General features: G+C 57.6%; 1 non-coding gene across 1 annotated transcript; it reads right to left on the reverse strand.

The window, feature by feature from the left end:
• Positions 1-5,558: 5,558 nt before the first annotated feature.
• Positions 5,559-5,631, reverse strand: TRNAE-UUC. The gene has a single exon. It is a non-coding gene; the product is annotated as a tRNA-Glu (tRNA).
• Positions 5,632-9,154: the final 3,523 nt, after the last annotated feature.

The raw sequence follows: 9,154 nt of genomic DNA on the forward strand, positions 1-9,154 counted from the left end.
CTCTTACCGTCTAAACAGGGTCGGCTGTTTTCAAGTAAAATCACTAAAGGGAAGGAGAAAACTCGAAAGAGGTTCCTCCTGGCGCTCAGGTACGTGAACCCCAATACTCCCCCAGTCCTCAAAGAGAGACCTGGAGAAGGAGACTTGCTGAAGCAAAGCCACAGGGTCTCTGAGGTTTCCCTGGCCCCTGTCCTGCCTGGCTGATGTCAGCATCTCTCTGTGAGGTCACCACCTCCCCACCACCTTTGACCAATAGTCTGAGGTCCTGCAAAAGGCCTTTGTGATGTCACTGCCTGTCACGGACTCACAGATCGTGCCCACTCTTGGCCCCGTGCGGTCCATGGGGGGTGCCCCTTTCAGTGCGACAGCCCTTCTCGGGGGTCCACTCTCTCTTGGGGTCAGGCCCCTCCACCTCCTGGAGCTGCCCTCTCTGAGCCTTAGCACGTCTGTCTCTCGCCGTGGGCCTCAGGAGTCCACGCGCTCTGAACCCCTGGGCCTCCTCACCCCGAAGGGGATGAGGCCCCTGTTCTCTAGCCCAGAGCGACTCTCAGCCAGCGTAAAACAGGAGGTTTATTGAGAGTTGAACACAGCACAGGAAACTCTCAGGGCCTCAGGCCTGGCCTCTCACAATAACAGCACATCCCAGTCCCCCTGCAGCCAGGTGGGCTCTGCCTGCTTCCCCTCGCCAGCCCCAAGCCCCCCGCTTCCCAGCTAGGCCTCCGATATCTCCGGCCCCAAGCCCCACCGCTGTCCATTGTCTTTTCTCCAGGTAAACAGGGTTGCCTGGGCCTCCTCTCCTCTCCGCCCTCCTCTGGCTGGAACAGGTTGGTCACGGGGTCCTCTCCCGCAGCCCATTGTCCTCCCACTGGCCAGAACCGCCTGTGACTCCTGAGCTGGGTCTCTGGGTCACCAGGTCACCAGTCGCTGGGGTCTCCATCCTCCAGGCCATCAGCCGGGGTCCCAAGTCCCTCTCCGGTCTTCTGTAGCAACAAACTCCCTTTCCCCTCACCTCGTTAAACCAGTAACACCTGGGAACACTGAGTCCCACTCCCTGTGCATGCAAACCACTGGAAAACACAGCAAACCCTAAGAAAATCCCCCACTTCGTCACAGAGCCCAGCACCTCTCCTCCTCTGGGCACCTAGAGCAGAGGCGGCTGGTGCTGATGGCTCCAAGGAAGGCTTAAAAGCCACAGAACAATTGAGGTCAGGGCTAGAGGAGGGCAGGACCATGCCTAGGTGTGGCCTTCAGACAGGCACAAAGCACCCAGCCAGGCCAAACACCCACTGAAGGCCACCCGCAGACAAGCATGCGGGCGGCTGCTGATGCTCTGTGGCCATTATCGAAGACGGTAGGAAAGCAGGGCCAGCCCCCCTGGTGGGGCCTCTTACCGTTCCCACTCAAGGTGCTCGCTTTTGCTGTGGGGCAGGAGATTTTACCCCGAGGCTTTTCCCCAGCTGGCGAGAAGCAGAGAAACACCCAGGCTCCCAAGGCGCTATGTAGCAACCCCCTCAAGCACAGGGACAGATGCACATTTGGAAGAGGAAACTGCTCTACACCTAGCCGGGCAGCCGCCATTTTCTTTGGCAAGTCAGGAATGGCAAAGGCGAGCCTGGAAGCACCTGGGGCTCATGCCCCAGCCTTTGTGACGCCCACCCCCCAACTCCTTCCCGGGGCTCTAGCTGAAGCCAGAGCATTGGCCTGAGTGGCCAAGAAGAGGTTCAGGCCCTGAAGGGAGCAGGACTTTCAGCACAAAGGTAAAACCGGACAAGCACAACCACGAAGGGACTCAAACCCTCAATTGTCTAATCTAAAGTCAGACGCCTTATCCATTAGGCCACATGGTAAAAGTCCCTCTAGGTACTTCTTTGGAAAAGGCAGACACTGATGCGTCCGACAGTGGGGATTCCCCACAGCTCATGCTCCAGTACGTCTGTTAGTCTATAAGGTGCCACAGGACTCTTTGCTGCTTTTGCAGACACTGTGTTTCTCAGGTCAGCTACTGAGGGGCCGAGACTCTCTGGGCACAAGAAGTGGAGTTCCCAGCGACACGTGAGACTTAATTGTCTGGAGCCAGGTGCAGGGCTTTGGCAGGGAGGCTCGGGCATGGGGCTGGGGTGCAGCGGATGGACCGGCTGTCTAGGTGGGAGATTTAGTCTCACCGAGGAGGAATCCTGATGATAGGCAGTGGCCAGGGCCGGTGCAACCACTAGGCGAACTAGTCGGCCGTCCAGGGTGCCAAGTGGTTGGGGCACCAAAAATCGCACTCAGGAGGCAGTGGGTGGAGGTGAGCTGGGGCAGGGGCTGGGAGGTTTGGGGAGGGCTGCCTGCAGCAAGCAATGGGGGCGTGCAGGGAACCACTCCCTGTCCCAGCTCACCTCTGCTCCGTCTTCTGCCCTGAGCACGCCGCCCCCGCTCTAATTCTCCTCCCCTTCCAGGCTTGCGGCACTAAACAGCTGATTGGCACCGCAAGCCTGGGAGGCGGGAGAAGTGGAGCGGTGCCCGGAGCTCAGGGAGAAGGCGGAGTGGAGGTGAGCTGGGGTGGGAGCTGCTGCAGGGGCTGCCCGGCTCTTCCCCATGGCCCTGGCCCGCCCCCTCCCTGCACTCCTGCATGGTAAGTGGGTGACCCAGCCCCAGCCTGGTCCACTTCCTGGCTCCCAGCCACGCCGCCGAGTGCTGTGGGCGGTTCCCCCTCCCCTCAAGCTTGAGAGCCAGGGAGCAGAGCAGGCTGGAGCCCCAGGCCTCCGTGGGGGCAAGCAGAGGGGGGGCTGGTCCCAGGCCTCCGTGGGGGATGGGGGGCTGGCTACCTCCTGCGGGAAGTGGAGTTACCCGGCCCCAGCCTGCTCTGCTCCCCTGGCTCTCAGGCTTGTGTTGGTGTTGGCTAGATTTGTGCGGGTGTTTGTGTATATTAGCAATTGTGTGTGTGTGTGTCAGGATTCATGCATGTGTCTGTGTATGTTTGCAATTGTGTGTGTGTGTATGCGCTCTGCCGCCCTCTGCCGGCACGACAACTATTTCTCTGTATGTCGCAGCCCCATACCGTCGACCCCAGTGGAGATTTCCCCATCTTACAAGGGCTGGCTGGCCTGACCCTTCTCCCCTCTGCGGAATGTGGCGGGGGCTGCAGCTCTCCCCCTGTGGGGCAGGAGTGCCACGGTGTGGGGTGCTGGTCTCCAATGCACCAGGAGAGTAGCTCAGTTGAGGCAGGGCAGGGCGTGTGGTGTCCGTTCTGCGTTGCCTGGTGCTGGGCCATTGCACAATCCCCAGCCACGCTGCACAGCGCACCCCAAGAGGGGCCCAGGGGTCCCCGCACATGATCCTGCATGGGGATCATTCTCATTGGTAGCCATCCAGTGGCAGTGAGTTCCGCAGGCCTTGGCACATGCTGTGTGGGGCAGGAGGTCCTTGTATTGGGAGCTGTGGGAGTGAACTGCGTGCAGTTGTATCTCTGAGCACGATTGTGAATATTATGGTGTGTGTGGGGGGGTGATTGTGAGTGTGGCTGGGGGCGGTGATTGTTGCTCTCTTTGGGGGTTGGGCTAGCATGTCCCTCTGGGTGTGTGGTGTCTGAGTGTTCTTGCGATTGTGTGAGTCTCTTTGTGCGTCAGAGTGTGTGTATGTATGTGTGTGTGTGTGACTTGCTGCAGAATACAAAATCCTGCAAAGCCATTTCCTAGTGGTTAGCCCAGCAACACACTGATACAAACAGTGTCACAGATGCACACACACACAGAGTAGGGCTCAGCCCCACCAGCAGGGGCAGCAGGGACACACACGTCTCTCCTGGGCCAGCTTGGACAATTTCCCATCACGACCCGGCACAGTGCTGGTGCCCCCACACGGGGTTGGGCAGTGACTGGGCAGGGGGGGCAGATGTGCCGGATCTGTAAAAGCAGCAAAGAGTCCTGTGGCTCCTCATAGAATAACAGCCGTGTGGGAGCATGAGCTTTCGTGGGTGAATCCCCACTTCGTCGGATGGATTCAGAAGGAAGCACTTTGGGAAAATCAGTCAAGGCCCTTAGCTGAGCTGAGACACAGACCCAGTGACCCCTGCACCACCCTGGGAGGGGAGTGGGGTTGAGTGGTCAGAGCAGGGAGGGGGCTGGGCACCAGGACCCCTGGGTTCTATCCCTGGCTCTGGGGTGGAGTGAACTGGGATCCAGGACTCCTGGGTTCCATAGGGAAACTGTTTTTCCCTGTGCTTCCCTCCCTAGTGATCCCAGCCCAGCCCCCTAGTGGAGACTGAGCACAAGTGGGGGGAGTTGTTCTCCCACTTTGGACTTATGATTCAAACCCCTCCCCCAGGGGCTATGATATCATGAAATCTGCCCCCCACCCCCAACACAGAGAAAACTGGTGGGATTCTGTCCACACGCAGAGAATTTTCTCCGCCGGGCTCCTTCGGTTCATCTCGCTGCTCTCCCTACTGCCGCCAGACACTGCTCATCTGCATAACCCGCCCAGGGACACGTGACACCTCCTGGCCTGCTGGTTTCCAGTGAGGGAGTGGCCCTCGGGGAGGGAGCAGCTCCCAGCACGTCACAGCCCCAGCCAGGGCCGGCTCCAGGCACCAGCTCAGCAAGCCGGTGCTTGGGGCAGCCCAGGAAGAGGCGGCATGTCGAGTCTTTGGCAGCAATTCGGCAGCGGGTCCCTCGGTCCCTCTTGGAGGAAGGACCTGCCACTGAATTGCTGCTGAAGAAGAAAGTGGTGCAGTGGAGCTGCCGCCGATTGTGATCACAGATTTTTTTCCTGCCGGCAGGCGGCAAAAACCCTGGGCCGGCCTGGCCCCAGCACACGGCACAGCCCAGCACACGTCATAGCACGTCACAGCCTGGGGCAGGGAGATATTGGGGAAGGGGATGAGGAGAGACCCAGCCCCATAGACCCATAGGGGCAGCGGGATATGGGGGCAGGAGAGGGGATGGCGGGGAGAGACCCATCTCCATAGACCCCAGAGGCAGGAACTGAGGGGAGAAGGGGAGGAGGATCCAGCCCTATAGACCTGTAGGGGCAGGGAGATATTGGGGGCAGGAGGGGAGAAGGGGGGGTGGCAGAGAGCCAGCCCGGGGTGCAGGGAAATGGGGTGGTTTGGAAGGAACTGGGGAGGAGAAGAGACACATGGCAGGACAGGAAACCGACTCACTCCGAATACATGCAGAGCAGGGCAGGGCGGAGGCAGATCATGCTGGTCCCAGGGTAATTTCGGGGGGTTCTGATTCCCCACTCAGCTGGGGGGCTCACCTCTGGGCTGAGGAGGATGCAGGGGCTGTGTGTGTGTGTCAGGCTGGGGGAGCTGCCTGGGCAGAGGTGCTGGAACTGGGGGTGCTGAGCCATGTAAATTATCCCGATCTAAACGCCATTGTAGAGAACACTATGCTGGCACACCGCTTCCTGGCAGCCAGAGACTGTGCTTTCTACACCTGCTCCTGTGGATGTGACCTCTCTCCTGATTGCTAAGGAAAGGAGCCTTTCCAGGAAATGGCCACAGCTTTTGGGAATCCGCATGTGGCTGTGAACAGAATTTGGCTCCTGGAACACAAGGCAACTTAAAAGCTGAGCACGCAGACAGGGGCTTGAACCCTGGCCCCTCAGATTGAAAGCCTGATGCTCTACCACCTGAGCTACCTGGGCTTGTTAAGAGCGCCTTCACCGTTCACCACAGGAGTGAGCAGGCAGGCAAAATAGAGGCAAAAGAAAGTCCCCAGAACTCCTCCTCTTTCTGCACAGCCACTGCCTGTCAGCAGGATTCCTCCTCCTCCTCCCTCCTGTGCCTCAGTGCGACTAAATCTCCACAGCTAGACAGCCGGTCTGTCCGCTGCACCCCAATCCCCCATGCCTGAGCCTCCCTGTCAAAGCCCTGCACCTGGCCCCGTATAATTAAGTCTCACATCTCACTGGGAACTCGACTTCTTGTGCCAGAGAGTCTCGCCCCCCCTCAATAGGTGACCCAAGAAACACAGTGTCCACCTTTTCCAAAGAAGCGCATGAAGAAGGCGCCCGCATGGCTTAACGGATAAGGTGCCTGACTTTGAATTAAGAACTTGAGGGGTCAAGTCCCTGTGTGGTTGTGTTGATGCAGTTTTACCTTCGTGCTGAAAGTTCTGCTCCTTTCAAATCTGGAACCTCTTCTTGGCCGCTCAGGCCAATGCTCTGCCTTCAGCTAGAGCCCGGGAAGGAGTTGGGGTTGGATGTCACAAAGGCTGGGGCATGAGCCCCAGGTGCTTCCAGTCTAGCCTTTGCTATTCCTGAATTCCCAAAGGAAATGGACGGCTGCCGGGCTAGCGTGTGGAGCTGTTTCCCTCTGTCCCTGTGCTTGTGGGGGGTTGCTACATAGCGCCTTGGGAGCCTGGTTGTTTCTCTGCTTCTCACCAGCTGGAGAAAAGCCTCTTGGGATAACATCTCCTGCCCCACTGCAAAAGTGAGCATGGAGTATGGGAACAGTAAGAGGCCCCACCAGGGGCTGGCCCTGCTTTCCTACCGTCTACTGATGTTGGACACAGAGCATCAGCAGCCACCCCGCATGGTGGTCTGCGGGTGGCCTTCAGTGGGGTTTGGCATGGCAGGGAGCAGGCTGGCCGGGAGTCTTGTTGCCTGTCTGCTGGCCACACATAGGCATGGTCCTGTCCTCGTCTAGCCCCGCCCTCAGTCGCTCTGTGGCTTATAAGCCTTCCCTCAGAGCTGTCAGCACCAGCCGCCTGTGCTCCAGGTGCCCAGAGGAGGAGAGGTGTGCTGGGCTCCAGCCTGGGACTCTGCCTCCCTCCTGCCTATCAAGCCTGGCCCTGGCACTGCTTTCTTCAAGTGCCATGTGAGCAAGAGGAAAAGTGTGGCTACAAGCACCAGACTTGTGGGCATCAGGTGAAGCAGTGAGAATCCCAACCACTAGAGCCACTTCTAAACCCCCACCAAAGACCTGGCTCTGGTGGGGAAAGGAGTTAACCAGCAGGAGGAAATGACCCACTTTTGTATAGCTGGAGACAGGAAAGCACTTTGAGCACCAGATCTTTACCACCAGCTAACACAAGGTCCCACTGAGATTTGAACTCAGATTGCAGGATTCAGAGTCCTGAGTGCTGCCCTTTACAACATGGGACCAGCTTGTACTGTTCTCTCGGGACATTGGTGACTCTCACAGGGCTGGCTTGTGTAAGGGACTGTTGGCCCTTTACTAAAACTTAGTGGGATTTGGTTGGCTAGTTCCCAGTCCCAATAGAAGGGGGAAGGGCCAATGGGAAATCAGGACCCTGAGACTGACAGGCCCCTGGGGCAATGGTCACCAACGGGTAGGGAACAACCAACGGGTAGGGAACAAGTGAGAATTTGTTAATGGAGAAAAATTCCTGGTGAAAATTGGCAAAGCTGTGCAGATTTTGAAAAGTTCAGTGAATTTACACATGAAGATACAAACAGAGAGACAAACACGCACACAGAGAATGAGAAAATCACACACTGCACAGGCCCACACAGACATAACAAAAACCAAACCCACACAGCACACAGAGCCATATACACAAAAGGAAAACCTCACAAAATATAGAAAGAACAAATCCACACCAAAAATACAGCAAAAGCCCACAACAGGAAACACAAAACCCACATATCAAAAGAATACAAAGCAAAAAACAATATTAATGCAAAAATCATACACACATCCATGCACACAGAACTATGCAAGACATCCACCAAAATCACACAGGACCCACATGCACATCAACGTGACAGATGAAAACCACACCAGCATACAGCAAGCCAGGCAGGGTTTGAGTCTCACAGCGCAGAGGTGAGCACACAGGTGGTTTGGGGAGCAAAGACTGAGGGGAGTCAGGGCAGTGCTCTGGGTTCTGCCTGACCCCTCCTGACACAGGCAGCTGGTGGAGGCAGAGCCTGGTAGATCTGTGGAATCTGCCCTGCTCTCTGTAAAGCAAGGGGACCTCAGTGTCTTCTGAGCAGGAATTGTATTTTCTGCAGAGCAAACTGATTGGCAGAAGCCATTTGCTTAAAGGAAACTAGGGCTGCAGGTGAGGTTTGAACTCACAACCTCAGCATCACTCCACTCAGCACTGCTCTGTAAGTACTGGGCACTAACCCATTGCACCACTGGGCCCTGCTTTCAGGAGCTTGTCTCCATGTTTCATGGCTGGATTAGAGGAGTGGGGGGGTTGCATTAGCTAATACAAATCCATATGAAAGGCTGCAGAATGGCAGCAGCAGAGGTGGGGAGCCTCCTTCCATGTGAAAGAGCTGGTTCCCCCTTCCGTTGCTCAGGGGAAGGTTGGTGCTTTGAGCCCACCTGGTGCTGGAGCATCTGATGGGTGAGATTAACGGGACTCAGGGAGGGGAAGGAAAGGGAGGGGAAGTCTTTCCTATCCCTGCCTAGCTCCACTGGTCTCCTGTGGCCCTTTCGGCTCCCTGCTCCCCTGTTGGGGAGATGCAGAGACAAGCCCCCATCGGGGTGAGTCACCGAGAGGCTGTGTCCCGTGGCGTGTGTGGGGGGAGGGTTGGATGGGGCTCACGGGGAGACGGTGGTGTGTGACAGTGCGTGGGGGCGGGGGAGGGTGTGTTCCTTAGGATAGAAACAGAGGTGAAAGTAAGCTGGTACAAGCTGGTACGGCATAGCGGCAAGAGCCAATACGCCGTGCCGGACTGCACCGGCTTTTGCTGTGGGGATTGAAAGGGCTCTAGGCTCCCCGCCACAGCTGGCAGCCCAGAGCCCTTTAAACCCCCCACCCGCGGCTCCGGCGGCCAGGCTGGGGCCAGATTTAAAGGGCTCTGGGCTGCTGCGGCTGCGGTCAGCCCAGAGCCCTTTGAATCCCGGCCGCGGCTCTGGTGGCTGGGCTGGGGCCAGAATTTAAAGGGCTACCTCTGCAGCTGGGAGGCCCTGGTTCATGTAAAGGCCCTTGGTCTCCCAGCCACAGCTGGTACTCCAGGGCCTTTAAATCTTGAGAGGCCACGCCCCCTTCCAGATGAGGACACGCCCCTTCTGGATGAGGCCACGCCCCCCCGGGACTCCGGCAGTACCGGTAAGTCCTGTAAGTTACTTTCACCCCTGGATATAAATGATGGAAAACACAGGGGTAGTGACAGTGAAGCCCCGTGTCTGAGTGTTATGACTATGTGTGGTGTTGCCATTCACCTTCTCCTCCTATGGTCTCAGCTT

The sequence above is a fragment of the Mauremys reevesii genome, linkage group 17 (genome assembly GCF_016161935.1).
Source record: "Mauremys reevesii isolate NIE-2019 linkage group 17, ASM1616193v1, whole genome shotgun sequence".
Classification (NCBI taxonomy): domain Eukaryota; kingdom Metazoa; phylum Chordata; order Testudines; family Geoemydidae; genus Mauremys; species Mauremys reevesii.